General features: G+C 43.9%; 1 protein-coding gene across 8 annotated transcripts in view; it reads left to right on the forward strand.

Annotated features, from left to right (window-relative positions):
* The first annotated feature begins 1,596 nt into the window (after positions 1-1,596).
* LOC119567937 (olfactory receptor 6M1-like) overlaps positions 1,597-14,901 on the forward strand; it is a 39,417-nt gene continuing 26,112 nt past the window's right edge. For 3 of the 8 annotated variants that reach the window (XM_043527233.1, XM_037915834.2, XM_043527234.1), the window contains exons 1-2: positions 1,597-1,796; positions 6,258-6,417. The gene's annotated coding sequence lies outside the window, so the exon portion shown is untranslated. Of the gene's footprint in view, positions 1,797-6,257; positions 6,418-13,619; positions 13,929-14,901 lie in introns of those variants that run through there. The other 5 variants (XR_006285483.1, XM_043527236.1, XM_043527237.1 and 2 more) reach the window with 3 other exon arrangements.

The following is a 14,901-nucleotide window of genomic DNA, read 5'->3' on the forward strand; positions in this document are numbered from 1 at the left end:
TTTTCTCTAGGTTCCAGACAACTCTACCTACCTGCAGAGCAGCTCAGCAGTATGGAGAGACAAATGAAGGTACACATGGTGGTGTATATGAACAACAGCAAAATATTTGGCAGAGGGAGAAGGCAATAGAAATGGGTAGCCCTCTTCAGAAAGAAATTGTTCCAGACAGTCTTTAATAGAGAAAAAGGAACTCACATTTGCATTAGGATGACTACAAAATAACTCAGTCAGCCCCATCCCCATGACATTCTGCCGTCTCTCGGTTCATCATATGCTCTAACTCAGCCACAAGTTACGGGTTTGCCTTGGGAATCGCTGGGTGAGGTTCTCTGGCCTGTGCTGACTTTTCAGCTTGGAAAGAGATGACTAAGGGGGGATTTGATAAAGGTCTCTAAAATCATGACTGCTGTGGAGAAAGTAAATAAGGAAGTGTTATTTATTCCTTCTCATAACACAAGAACTAGGGGTCACCCATTAATTAATAATAAGCAGCAGGTTTAAAACTAACAAAAGGCATATTTCTTCACACAACCGCTCCGTCAACCCGTGGAGCTCTGCCAGAGGACGTTGTGAAGGCCAAGACTATAAGAGGGTTCAAAAAAGAACTAGATAAGTTTATGGAGGACAGGTCCATCAATGGCTATTAGCCTGGATGAACAGGAACGGTGTCCCTGTCCTCTGTTTGCCAGAGCTGGGAATGGGTGACAGGGGATGGATCATTTGATGATTCCCTTGTTCTCTTCATTCCCTCTAGGGCACCTGGCATTGGCCACTGTTGGATGACAGGATACTGGGCTAGGTGGACCTTTGGTCTGATCCAGAATGGCTGTTCTTATGTTCTTATGCTATGCAGAAAGTCAGACTAGATTATTTTAAAGGTCCCTTCTGGCTTTGAAATCTAGAAATCTCAGAATTCAGTTTTCAACTGTCCAGGTTGGCTTCAGAGGGTGGCATTTTCAAAGTGCTGGAAGGGATTGAGACACTCAGTATGCAAAGTTAGGCATCTCCCACCCTTAGGCTCCTCTGGAAATTAAAGCTCAAGTTTCCAGGGCTTTATTTCTGGACTAAGTCAAGGGCTGCTGACTTCTCCTCCCTTCCAGAAAGCGAAGAGGCAAGGCACCACCGTGAGAATTGACATAGCCCTCCTGGCATCTTTCACAGCCTTCCTATAGCTCCCAATCCCCCATGGGCTCTCCAAATGTTTCCCACAAATATTTCTATCTTTTCGTCCTCGATAATTCCTGCCCCACTGCTGCCAGATGTGGAATAGCCATCACATTTTTCCGTCTCAGCCCTCTGCTGCCATCATATGGCACTTCACCTGGTCAGAGATTTTTTTAGAAAAAGGCATCTACCTCTGTGACGTTTAAAAATGAGTTGAACTTATTTTTCCCTTTCCAGTGAAAACAGGATTTGTTCTCTGCTCAGTGACTTCTTTTTCCTGCCACAATCCTATCAAAAACCTCTCAGCTTCTTCAGTATTTCTGCTCCACCTCCCTTCCCTTTGCCAAACACATGCTTGATGTGCTCTTGCAAGGACAATAACCTGTTTTTCCTCACTGTGTGTCTGGAACAGTAATACATGGCAGTGTCTTCAGGTTTCAGGCTGTCCGTCTGAAAGAACACCAGGCTGTTGGAATTGTCCCTGGAGATGGTGAACCTCCCAAGAATAGCCGGGGTGGTAGGCTTGGCTGCCATCACTGGTAACTGTGGACACCCACTCCAGTCCCTTCGCAGGAGCCTGGTGGACCCAATTCATCCAGTAGCTGCTGAAGGTGAACCCAGAGGCTTGGCAGGTGAGGCGGAGAGAGTCTCCGGGCTTCTTCACACCCCCTCCAGACTCTGCTAGTTGTACGTCTGCCTTGACCCCTGTAAAGAGAATTATGGTAGTTAATATTATTTTAAAAGTAGCCAAGTTATTCATTTCTGGGGACTGGGCATGTCAAATTTCCAGAGAGTTGGGTGCCCATATCCCATCGAAAATCAACAGGATTTTGGCATCTAACTCCCTTGGGGGTCTCTGGAAATCCTAACTTTGGCCGTAAAGTTAATTTCCAACAGCACTTAAAAGACTCAGAAGCCTAAATCCCATTGGCTTTCATTGGGACTTGTGCATCTAACTCACTTAAGCACTTTTCAAACTTTTTACTCTAGCCTCCTTAAGAACCCGAATATTTAAAGGTCTTTATGGGGCTAAAGATGCAGTTAGAGACCTAGTGGGGTTTCCACCAAGGTGTCTAACTCCCATTGAAATAAGTGAGGGCCAGGGGTTAGGGGCCTAGTGTGATTTTTCAAAGGTGTCTATCTGCACATTTAGGTGCCTAAATAGATTTTAAAATCTGCCCCTAAATTCACATTGGGCATCTAAATAAGCAAATGTCTTCAGAATTGCTTGAGCACAAAACGATTCTTGTGTAAATCCACAGAAGCTGGTGGAGTCAATTATACGTCTAAATGAAGATTTGGCACCTGGATGTTCAAAGTGCTGTAAGGCATTTAGGCACCTAATTCTCACTGACTTTCAGTGGGACTTAGGTGCATAAGTCCCCTAGGCTCCTTTAGAAAAATATCAGCCCTAGGGTGTGATTTTTTCAAAGCTGCATATGGTGATAATTGATCAAGCACCTCTAATTAATTTTAATGGCAATTGTGCTTCCAAATTAAGTCAAAATCTTAATTCTTGGCACCAACATCTGAAGTCCTTGCCAGAATATCCTGGTTTTGCATAAAACTAAACTTAAAAAAAAGGAAGAAAAATGCTGACCTGAAAAGATTTCTGAAAGGGAAAACCAGAGAATAATTGAATTATATTGCAGATTTGGGATATACTCCTTTAACAGCTCAGATACACCTTTGTGGAGAATGATTTGGGTACCAGTTTTCTCAGTGAATATTTCTGTTTGCTTGCCTTTTAATAGGCTGGCTTGTTACTGGATTTGCATAGACCACTTCAATTAAGTATCAAGCACCCTCCGAACTATAAATACAAGCCAGTAAGGACTGTCAGTGTAGGAGTAAAAAGAATCCAGTGAACACGGAAAGTAAGGGGGCGAATGGGATTCATTATCAAACTCTAGGCTTGTGGGGTGGTCAAAAACCCGTTGACTTCAGGAGCGGTCTGTCTGCTGTGGGAAGACTGCAGGGCTAGGAGAGGAAGTGGTCAATGCGAGGGGGTTTCCTTGGTGTGAATTCTGCCGCAGAACAAAAAGCAGGTGTGAATTGTATTGGTGTGAAATAGAGCAGCCCTATCCTCTTTTCTAGTCCTTTGCCTCCCTCTGGTGTCCATTTACAGCCAGCAGAAATGTCAATGGATATGTAAAGGTTCACACATGCTCCTTTCGTATCTCTCTGCTGCAGAGAGGGGGAAAAAAATAGCTTAATAACAAGCTATGTACGGGGATACTGTGATTGAGCTTTGAATTCAGATGAATCCTGTCTTGGTTTGGGATCTACCCTAGGGCTTGGGAGATGGGGAATGTGTTCCCTGTTCAACCCCCAACTCTGTGACCATGGGGCTCTGTGCCGCAGTTTCCCCATTTATAAAATGGGGATAGTAGAATTGCCCTACTTCCCAGGGTGTTGAGAAGCTAAATGCATTAACGGCTGTGCCGTGCTCAGACACTACAGTGATGCAGGACAGATAAATATCCCAGACTGCAAAAGCCCCTTAGAACAGTAACTCTCTATAGTGTCAGGTTTCAGAGCGGTAGCCGTGTTAGTGTGTATCCGCAAAAACAATGAGGAGTCCTTGTGGCACCTTAGAGACTAACACATTTATTTGGGAATAAGCTTTTGTGAGCTAGAACCCACTTCATCAGATGCATGAAGTGAAAAATACAGGAGCAGGTATAAATACATGAAAGGATGGAGGTTGCTTTACCAAGTGTGAGGTCAGTCTAATGAGATAAATCAATTAACAGCAGGATACCAAGGGAGGAAAAATAACTTTTGAAGTGGTAAGAGAGTGGCCCATTACAGAGAGTTGACAAGAAGGTGTGAGTAACAGTAGGGGGAAATTAGTATTGGGGAAATTAAGTTTAGGTTTTGTAATGACCCAACCACTCCCAGTCTTTATTCAGGCCTAATCTGACGGTATCCAGTTTGCAAATTAATTCCAGTTCTGCAGCTTCATGTTGGAGTCTGTTTCTGATTTTTTTGTTGAAGAATTGCTACTTTCAGGTCTGTTATTGAGTGACCAGCAATGCCAGCGATGCCCCTCTGCCATGTACATTGGCCAAACCGGACAGTCTGTACGCAAAAGAAAAATCTGACATCAGGAATCATAACATTCAAAACCATTCAAAAACCAGGAGGAGAACACTTCAATCTCTCTGGTCACTCAATAACAGGTGCTTTAAGGTAGTGCAGTTTGCTCTTTGACTCCCTGACAAATCCCAACCTCTGCACTCCTCTTTCTACTACTTCTAGATCTTCTCCCTTTTGGGCTCTTCCTCTGATGTCACCTACCACCACCAGGCTCCATGGTCCAGGCTCCCCACTTCCTGGCTTCTTGCCCCAGTCTCTTAGCCCAGCCAGTCCCAGTTTACTCCCTGAACCCCAGATTCTCATCAGAGGTGTTTTCCCTCCTCACCGAACACTATCCCCATTCCCCACTGGCTCCCAGTCCCAGACTCTTTGTCCAGTCAGTCCCAGACCCCCACATCCCTATAGTGATAGGAGCCATGCAGAGTAGGAAACTGAGGGACAGAGACATGCAAATAACTTATCACACAGCAAGTCAGGCAGAGCTGAGAAGAGAAACCAGGTATCTTGGTCTCCATTCCATTGGGTCCTACATGCTCACCAGCTCTACCTGTGGTAACTGCGTGGAGATGATAAAGGTCCCATGACAAGGCTTTGAGATGCTGAGATGTTGGGCATTTTTTCCTGTTTCGGACAGAACAAATAGCTACATATGGGAAAACTTTGCTTCTGATTTTGAGAGGCATAGAGAGAGTCAAAACCCCAGAAAGGCTCTTCCATCCCAAACACAAAATCTTTATTGTAAGTGAAGAAAGAAATGAGGCCCCTCTGTTTTTATGGGTTCTGCTGTGCCCTGAACAGCAGGCAGTCTGTGGGCACTGATTGAGGGGCATCTTCAGGTCTATGGGGAAGGGGAAGCACTGGGCTGGGATAGCAAAAGGGGTCAGGAGACAAAGGCTTCGGTAGAGATGTGTGTGATGTGGGAGCCCAGGGCTGCAATGAGAGTGAGGCTTCGGGAGAGAAAAGGTGGATGAGGTCGTATCTTTTATTCCACCAACTTCTGTTGGTGAGAGAGACAAGCTTTCAAGCCATAAGGACCTCTTGTTCAGCTCTCTGGAAGGGTGGTCGTGGGTCTGTAATGAGGGGCATCAGCAGAGCTGGGTTTGTGTGAGGTCAGGATTTGAACAGAAGGGGGCTGCTGATCAGGACTGAGGAGCATCAGGAATTGGGGATGGTGGAGAATCCCTGAGGATTCAACAGAACTGTTTGGTTTGTGAGCCTAGGATTTGACTAGGTGGAGCCTGAGGGGTTGAAGGGTAACAGCGGAGGGGAGGCTGGAGAACGGTGTCCAGCGCTGGAATAGGAAGGGGGCTGTGGTGATGGTTCATGACTGAGAGATATTAACAGAGCTCTGTGTGGGGAAGCAAGTGCTTGTGCCAATGGAGCAGAAAGGCATCTTCAGCTGGGGCAAACTTTACCTGTTTCAAAGACAGTTTACTCTGTTTTTCCTTGAGAGAGCCAAGACCAGACTTCTGCAACCTAAATAGTTTCTGCAAGTTCATCCCAGGTGATATTCTTAAGCTAATTAATTGTGTCCCAAGGGAAAGCAAAGCTTGAAATAAGCAGTGAAGAAATTGTTATGTTTATAATGCAAGAAGAAACATGAAAGGTACAGAAGGAAGGGTGGGGTAGAGGTCTAGAAGTAGCGAATCAGAATTCCTAAATTTAAGTTGTGTGCTTGACTCGAGTCCATAGAAAGAATATTTAAAAAGGTAGATGTTACTATTCCACAAATGCTGGCTGTATCAACATAGAATAGGGAAGTTCAGACTAGAGCTCTGTATATCTATCTTCTTCTGTTTGTACATCTCACATCCTCAACTCTATCTCTCTGTCTCCACCCGGCTTGTCTGCCTTTCTATGCTCATGAAGAAAGTGTTTTGTATTTTCTGCAGAAGTTAATAAGTACTACTTGTTTCTCATCATCAGTTATCAATCAACTTAATATACAAAGTAATGATCTAAATAAACTTCATATTGTTCTTTGTTTGAAGGTAGGTGCCTTATCCGCCTCCGGGCAACTTCAAATTTAGAATTCAAATGTTGGCTCTAACTCAGCGCCCTGATATTTTCAATGAAACCAGCTGGAAAATGGAATTTCTCAGACCTTCTTAAAGAGGAAAAATTGGTGTAATCTCTACATGGATTCACTGTGTGAGTATATCTGACCTGCTATGATTGGTTTTCAGATCTTATGATGGTGTCGCCTGCTTTTGAAATCAAAGGGGATCTATCTAGTGATTCCAATGGAGTCTGCCCACTAATAACTACAGACCTGACATCAGATGTGTCATGAGCTATCCAAATATGAACAATTTCATATTGTGCTCTGTTGGCCTGATTTACTAATGTATCGGTCCAGCTTTCCACTCGTGTGAGCACATTAACATAGAAGGTTGGCATTTATTTTTATCTTTTGGATAAGTTTATTCACACACAAAAAAATGTCAAACAAGTTTTTGTGAATTTGGGTCAAATATCAAAAGTCGTTTGGGACAAAAAAAATTAAAAAATCAAAATGGTTCATTCTGATATTTCCAAAATAAGATGTTTTGACATTTAGTTTGAAATGATGTTTCCTTTTGAAATTAAGCAAGATTTGTTTTCAGCAAATTAAAAAGTGTAAAAAGCACCCAAAAAGTGTCACAAAATGAAATCAAAAGAAGATGATAAAGAAAAATCATTTGGGGTCAAGGAAATTGTTCAACTTGAAAAGATTATTTTTTTTGTGGGAGAAACTCTCCTTGCTCCCTGAATAACACAAACAATTTGGTTCACCCAAAACTTTATTTAACTAAGACTTTTTTGTCTCAGCCAATGAAGTAATAAAATTCAAAATTTGTGGAGGTCTACATTGAAATCAAATTCATATGAATCTGAAAATGGAGCAACTCACTGGTGAATCAGACTTTCCATTTGATTATGTATTTTCTGCTGTTCTATTTCAAGAAGCAGTTTATTTGTAAAGTCCATGTTCTCAAAATGTTACATAATACACTTCACCACCACCAGTAAGAAAACATACATGTAATATATACATCTACATATACATATTGAGAGAGAGAGAGAACCTGCTACTTAAGAGAATTTAAGAAAGAAACTTAAGAGAAACCTGAACCTGCAAATGTTAGTCAGGTGATTTTCATGTATATGCTGCTCAGCTAGTTCTGAGCACCCACACATCTTTCCTGGCCTGTTTTTTGAGTGTTCGTAACAATCCAACATGAAAATATCCCATGGGATGAAACTTCTGAACTGTATTTTTTGTTTAAAAAACTTTTTCATAGGATGTGGGAATTTGAGGAAATTCCATTTTCAAAAGAATTAAGAGTTAAGAAAGCTGGCAGTGATTAAAAAGTCAAGAGCTCAATTCCTAGCTGAGAGGCGGATTTGGTAAATCATTCATTTATTTGTGTGCATGTGAGTAACTAAAAATGTGTTTGTGTGTGGTTGACGTCCACAGATTAAAGACGTCATGAGCTGAAATTGCAGCTAACGAGATTTTGGTTGGACAGGAGGAAACGCTTCCCAATGTTAGGGTAGTTAAGCACTAGAACAAATGACCGAACAAGGCGGTGGAATCTCTGTCTTTGCAGGTGTCTATGAACAGGTTACACAAGCACCTGTCATTGATGATCTGCGTAGCACTTAGTCCCACAGCAGTGCAGGGGACTGGACTAGCTGACCTACTGAGGTCCCTGCCCCGCCTAGATTTCTATCATTCTATATCTTTGTGAAGGTTTTTTCCCTAGATCTTCAATCATTTTTGAGATTTAAAGCTGAGACTTACAAAGCCACATTTCAGATCCAGACAAACAGTTCCATTAATTTTAATTTTATTTATAAAATGAATTTCCCCCTAGACATGTTATTTCAACTACCTGAAATGATTTTCTCTAGGTCCCATCACCTTTCATATCCATCCTCCCACAGGACCTACACTGCTCATGAATCCTCTCAATCAAACTGTGGGGTCAGCGTTCATTCTGCTGGCTTTTCCGGTCACCTCAGAACTGCAGATATTCCTCTTTGTGTCCTGCTGCTGCTTTTCCTGCTCACCCTCGTGGGGAATATGCTCATCATTTCCGTCATGTGGTTCCATCATCGCCTGCACACTGCCATGTATTTCTTCCTCAGCAACTTGTCCTTCCTGGACATCTTGTTCACCATCGGTCATTTCCCCTACAATGCTGGTCAGCCCCCTTTCAGAGAGGAAGATCATCTCCATCACTGCTTGTCTGGCCCAAACCTTCTTCTTCTTCTTCTTCCTGAGCACAGTGGAGTTTGTCCTACTATAGATACAGTATACTAGATAGACCTCTATCATATCCCCCCCTTAGTCTCCTCTTTTCCAAGCTGAAGAGGCTAGGACTTTTCAGCTTGGAAAAGAGGAGACTAAGGGGGGATATGATAGAGGTCTATAAAATCATGAGTGGTGTGAGAAAGTGAATAAGGAAAAGTTATTTACTTGTTCCCATAATATAAGAACTAGGGGCCACCAAATGAAATTAATGGGGAGCAGGTTTAAAACAAATAAAAGGAAGTTCTTCTTCACTCAGTGCACAGTCAACCTGGGGAACTCCTTGTCTGAGGAGGTTGTGAAGGCTAGGCCTATAACGGTTTAAAAGGGATAAATTCATGGAGGTTAAGTCCATTAATGACTATTAGCCAGGATGGGTAAGGAATGGTGTCCCTAGCCTGTGTTTGTCAGAGGGTGGAGACGGATGGCAGGAGAGAAATCATTTGATACCTCTTAGGTTCACTCCCTCTGGGGCACCTGGCATTGGCCACTGTTGGCGGACAGGATACCGGGCTCGATGGACCTTTGGTCTGACCCAGTATAGCCGTTCTTATGTTCTTACTGAAGGTGATGTCCTTCAAAAGATATGTAGCCATCTTCAAGCCCTTATGCTACACAGTCATTATGAATGGCAGGGTGTGCTCCAGGCTTCTCCTTAGCTGTTGGATGGTAGCTTCTCTATCCATGCTTGGTCCAACCATAGTGTACACCAGGCTACCTTTCTGCAGCCAAGAACTAGACCATTTATTTGGTCTTATCAACCCTCTGCGAAAAGCTGCCTGTGTCGACACCAGCTACCCTCGAAATGCTAGACTTCGTTCTCATCCTCCATTGTATCACGGAGCTCCTTAACGTTGACCATAGTGTCCTACACCCACATCATAGCCACTATCCTCAGGATCCCCTCCGTCCAAGGGCGCAAAAAAGCTTTTTTCCACTTGTGTCTCTCACCTCACCATAGTAACCCTTGCCTACGGGAGTTCCGTTTTTGTGCATGTCCGACCGCAGCACAACCAATCCTTGGCTTCTGAAAAAGGAGCTTCTCTGCTCACTGAGGTGGTGATACCCCTGTTGAACCCTTTCATCTACAGCCTCAGGAACGATAGAGTTAAGGAGGTCTTGAGAGATGCTGTAGTGAGGCTTATGGGTTGCTCAAAGAAGGTCAGTCCTTGAAACTATTCATTTTAAAAAGAGATAAAATGGTATATAAAGTCCAGGTAGGTCTGAATTAAATTGCCTTGTTTTCAAGCATGACCCAGGCCCTTGCAAGAAAAGCTACAAAGGAATTTAGGGGCTAGATAACATGAGATTTAGGCACCTAAGTCCAATATTTAGGCCCCAAAGAGCTGCTCAAAACCTCTACTCCACTGCCACCTAAACCTGGACTCACCTGAATTCCCTGGGTGCCTAAATTCCTGATGATGAAGTCTCCACGGTGTTTAAGTTTCCGTCCATGGGCATGTGCAAAACTGCCTACCTTCTGTTGTAGCTACACTGCTCACTGCCTAAACCCCAGTGAGGTTCTCAGGGCGTGTCTACATTACCTGCTGGATCGAGGGGCAGCGATCGATCCAGCAGGGGTCAATTTATCGTGTCTCGTCTAGACAGGATAAATTGACCACCGAGCACTCTCCCGTTGACTCCGATACTCCACCAGGGCGAGAGGCACAGGCGGAGTTGATGGGAGAGCGTCAGCCATCGACTTACCGCAGTGAAGACACTGTGGTGAGTAGATCTAAGTAAGTTGACTTCAGCTATGTTATTCACGTAGCTGAAGTTGCGTAACTTAGATCGATTTCCCCCCCCCCCCCGCCCGAGTGTAGACCTCAAACTAGTTGCCTTTCATAATTCCTCTTCATGCCTTCCTACATCTTCAGGTGCCTAAATACCATTGAAAATCTGGCCCTAAGTCTCCTTTTGCCTCAGTTCCCCATCTGTACAAAGAGAAGAGTCCTTCCTTACTTCATAGTGACCATAAATACATTACACATTGAGAGAGGCTGAGATTCTGCGGTAGTGGGGGGTCAGATAAGTACCTTGGATAGGTTCTCAGCTAGGGACCACCCTATCACCTAATCTGAACTCCTGCATTTCTAGACTTGGCAGAATTGGAATTTTTTAATCTTTTTATAATTTCAGTGGTTTATATCAATGTTCTTGTCACTTTTTAAAACTTTGACTTTTAAAATTTTCACAGTTGGGGGAAATGATAGTGTGGGGGGGGTCAGAGAATATTTTCTTTAAGGATTGTAGACTTTAAGATTCAAAAACTTGAAGCTTGTTAAGCATTAAAGCACAAATTGTCCACATCTCGTGTCAAAATGTACAAAGCAAATATCTTGACATCAAAATCTGTTCTCAAACAGCATTTTTCTTACTGTGCTTATCTGTAATGTGGATTATTAGTGATGGAAATTTTTTTTTCATTTATATAGTGAAATTCACATTCATTTACATTTATCCATAAAACTTAAATCTCTCCAAATCTATGTATATTACAGGCCACCACAACCACCCAGTGCCCATGCACTAAACTCAGCACCCAGAACTAAACCAAAGTAGTACAGATCAGAGGAGGCTGGACTGTTACTTGTCACAGGAAGAGAAAAGGAGAGGCTGAGGTGCACCAATGCTTCTCAAATGGCTGGGGACTGATAAAATGAGACTTACCTCGGTGATCTTGGCAAGTGATCCATACCCCTTGTTGCAAAGGAAGGAGAAAACCCCCACGATCTCTGCCAATCTAATTGGGGTGAACATTCCTTCCCCATGCCGCATACGACTCCACTGTGCCCATAAAGATAGAAAAAAAGCAGGGTCATGGCTGTGAGGGCTGCGTGGAAATAGGTGAATCCTCCTACCTGGCGTGACGTTCCTACCTCCCTTGGAAATCTCACCATTAGCCACCTTTGAAAACGACCCTTATTCACGTCGGTGTCTCGGTTCCACATTTTAAATGCTGGGATAATGATACTTTCCAACCTCAGGGAGATACTGTTAGGACCAGCTCATGGGTTTGGCGCTCTGATACATTGTGATGCAGGCTATAGGAACAGTATTGCCGACACTTGGGCAGGTCCTGTGTTATCTCTGTTTCAGAATGTTTCATTTTGTTATTTTTGCATTTGCAGTTGGTGTGTAAACATCTGGCATTGGGGTTCCTTTGTCTCCTGTCCGGTTGTAGAGCACATTGAGTACGTTGTCAGCACCTTTGTGCTGTACCCGTGGTGTGAGTGCCACTTGAAGAAATCACATGCTTCTCCTGGGAGGCAGGTAATTTCTCACGGGGGTGGCTAAGCTCTGTAGAGTCTATGAACAATCCAGCAATCGCTTTGCAGGTGGTGTGTGGTTTGACCACTGCTTTCCATGATGACCAGATTTGTCTCGTGGTTACCTGGGAAATCAGTCTCCCTCCCGCTTCTCATCCTTAATAAATAAATGATTGTATCATGCTGATCAAAATTGTTTGTGTTACCATCTGCTTCCCCTGTCTGTGAGGACTGGAAGGGACCTCGATAGGCCATCTAGTCCAGTCCCCTGCACTGAAGCAGGACTATACATTATTTAGACACTCCCTGACAAGTGTTTGTCTAATATGTTATTGAAAACCTCCAGTGCCAGAGAATCCACAAGCTCCCAAGGTAACTTGTTCCATTGCTTAACTACCCTGACAGTGAGGAAGATTTTCCTAATGCCCAACCGAAACCTGTCTTTTTAAAATTTAACCACACTACTTCATTTCCTGTCCTCAGTGCTTAAAGAGAAGAATTTAGCACCTTCCTCTTTATAACCTTTTACATACTTGAAGACTATTATCATGTTCCCTCTAAGACTACCCTTCTCCGCACTAAACAAACCCAACTTTTAAAATCTTTCCTCATAGGTCAGGCTTTATAGACTTTTAATGGAATTATAGAACTGGAAGGGACCTCTAGACGTTATCTACTCCAGTTCCCTGCACTCAAGGCGGGACTATGTATTATCTAGATCATTCCTGACAGGTGTTTGTCTAACCTGCTTTTAAAAATCTCCAGTGATGGAGATTCCACAACCTCCCTCGGCAATTTATTCCAGTGCTTAACCACCCTGACAGTTAGGAATTTTTTCCTAATGTGCTACCTAAACTGCCCTTGCTGCAATTTAAGCCCATTGTTTTTTGTCCTATCCTTAGAGGTTAAGAACAATTCTTCTCCCTACTCCTTGTATCAACCTTTTATGTACTTGAAAACTGTTATCATGTCCCCTCTCAGTCTTCTCTTTTCCAGACTAAACAAACCCAGTTTTTTCAATCTTCCCTCCTAGGTCATGTTTTCTAGACCTTTAATCATTTGTGTCACTCTTTTCTGAATTCTCTCCAATTTGTCCACGTCCTTCCTGAAACGTAGCACCCAGAACTGGACACAATACTTTAGTTGAGGCCTAATCAGCACAGAGTAAAGGGGAAAAATTACTTCTCGTCTCTTGCTTACCACACTCCTGCTAATACATCCCAGAAGGAGGTTTGCTTTTTTTGCAACAGCGTTACACTGTTAACTCATATTTAGCTTGTGGTCCACTATGACCCCCAGATCCCTTTCGGCAGTACTCCTTCCTAGGCCATCATTTCCTATTTTGTATGTGTGCAACTGATTGTTCCTTCCTAAGTGGAATACTTTGCATTTGTCTTTATTGAATTTCATCCTATTTACTTCAGTCCATTTCTCCAGTTTGTCCAGATCATTTTGAATTTTAATCCTATCCTCCAAAGCACTTGCAACCCCTCCAGCTTGGTATCGTTCGCAAATTTTACAAGTGTGTTCTCTATGCCATTATCTAAATCATTGATGAAGATATTGACCAGAACCAGACCCTGAACTGATCCCTGCGGGACCCCACCTGTTATGCCCTTCCAGCATGACTGTGAACCACAGATAACTGCTCTCTGGGAACGATTTTCCAACCAGTTTTGCACCCACCTTCTAGTAGCTCCATCTAGGTTGCATTTCCCTAATCTTTTTGTTGTTGTTGCTCTCTTCTGGACTTTCTCCAATTTGTTCACATCTTTCCCAAAGTGCAGTGCCCAGAACTGGACACGCTACGCCACGGGACCTCTGATTTGAGGATCCACTGATTGGTCCAACTACGCCATTTAAGCCAGGAGGAGGAAGAGAAAGTTTGTCCAAGCAATGAGGTGGTTTCCTGTTGTGGTTGCATTGGACCTTGCTGGTGCCTGCACCCAGCCCTGCTCCTGATTCCTGCTCCTCCCTTACCCCCACATTCCTTCCTGTTCCCAGCCTGCTTCTGCTCAGTGCTTGATCCCTGTCTCTCCTCCTGCCCGTACGCCTCGCCTCCATTCCTCGGTGACCAGACCTGGCCTCTGACTTCCGACCCTGTCTCCAGCGTCACCCTTGGCTCTGGCATTGGGCAGCTGACCTCAGCTCTGACCCTCATTTCCATTCCTGATTCTGCATCTATCTTGACCCCTGGTTCAGGTAATTGGCAGTTAACCCTGCTACTGATCCTTGGCTTCATTCCTCACCTTGGATGCCAGCTCTGCCCCCTACACCTGACTCCTGTTTTGACTATGAGGCCAGGCTGCCTACATGCCGGTCCATAACACCTGACTTTTTTGGAATTTAATGGAACTTAAGTGCTTAAGATGCTTAGATGCCTTCATAATCCCACTTGGTGCCTTCGTACATCTTTAGGTGCCTAAATATCTTTAACAATCTGGCACTCAGCTCCCTTGTGCCCCAGCTCCCTGTTTGTAAAATGGGTAGGCGGTATTGTGAGGATAAGAACATTAGCCGTGGCGAGGTGGTCAGATACTGTGGTGCGGGTGAGGGGAGAGAGAAACCCTCTGGACAGACCCTCCACTAGTGTGTACTGATTAACACCTGCAGGAGTTCTGTGCTGTAAATCCCCAGCAAGCGGAGCCCCAGGGAATTACTCAGTGCTTCTACTGAGGCGTCCCAGGGCAAAGAGGCACTGAAAAGGGGATGCCACGCTACTGAGAGTCACTTAGAACTGAGGACAGAGACAGCCACTGAAATTCCAGGTGAGGGAGAGCAATTCTGAGACCGAGACTACAAGTAAACAGTCAGCGTTGACATAGTCCCTGGTTGCAAAAACCCTGGCCTTGCGAACTCTCTCTCTCTTTGATTTAAAGGCAGGAAGAGTCACTGGACATTTCAACACTTCAAGCAAATCCGAAGATCACTCATCCGATGGAGAAGGGATTGTAGAACTGTCTTGAAAGTAGGAAGTTAGCTGTCAGGAGCCGGGAGTAGAAGAGGAGTGAGGTGTAATGTTAGAGAGAGACAGACCTGCCAGGGAGATATCAGTTCATCTGATATTTC

This window comes from Chelonia mydas, chromosome 13, assembly GCF_015237465.2.
Source record: "Chelonia mydas isolate rCheMyd1 chromosome 13, rCheMyd1.pri.v2, whole genome shotgun sequence".
Lineage (NCBI taxonomy): Eukaryota > Metazoa > Chordata > Testudines > Cheloniidae > Chelonia > Chelonia mydas.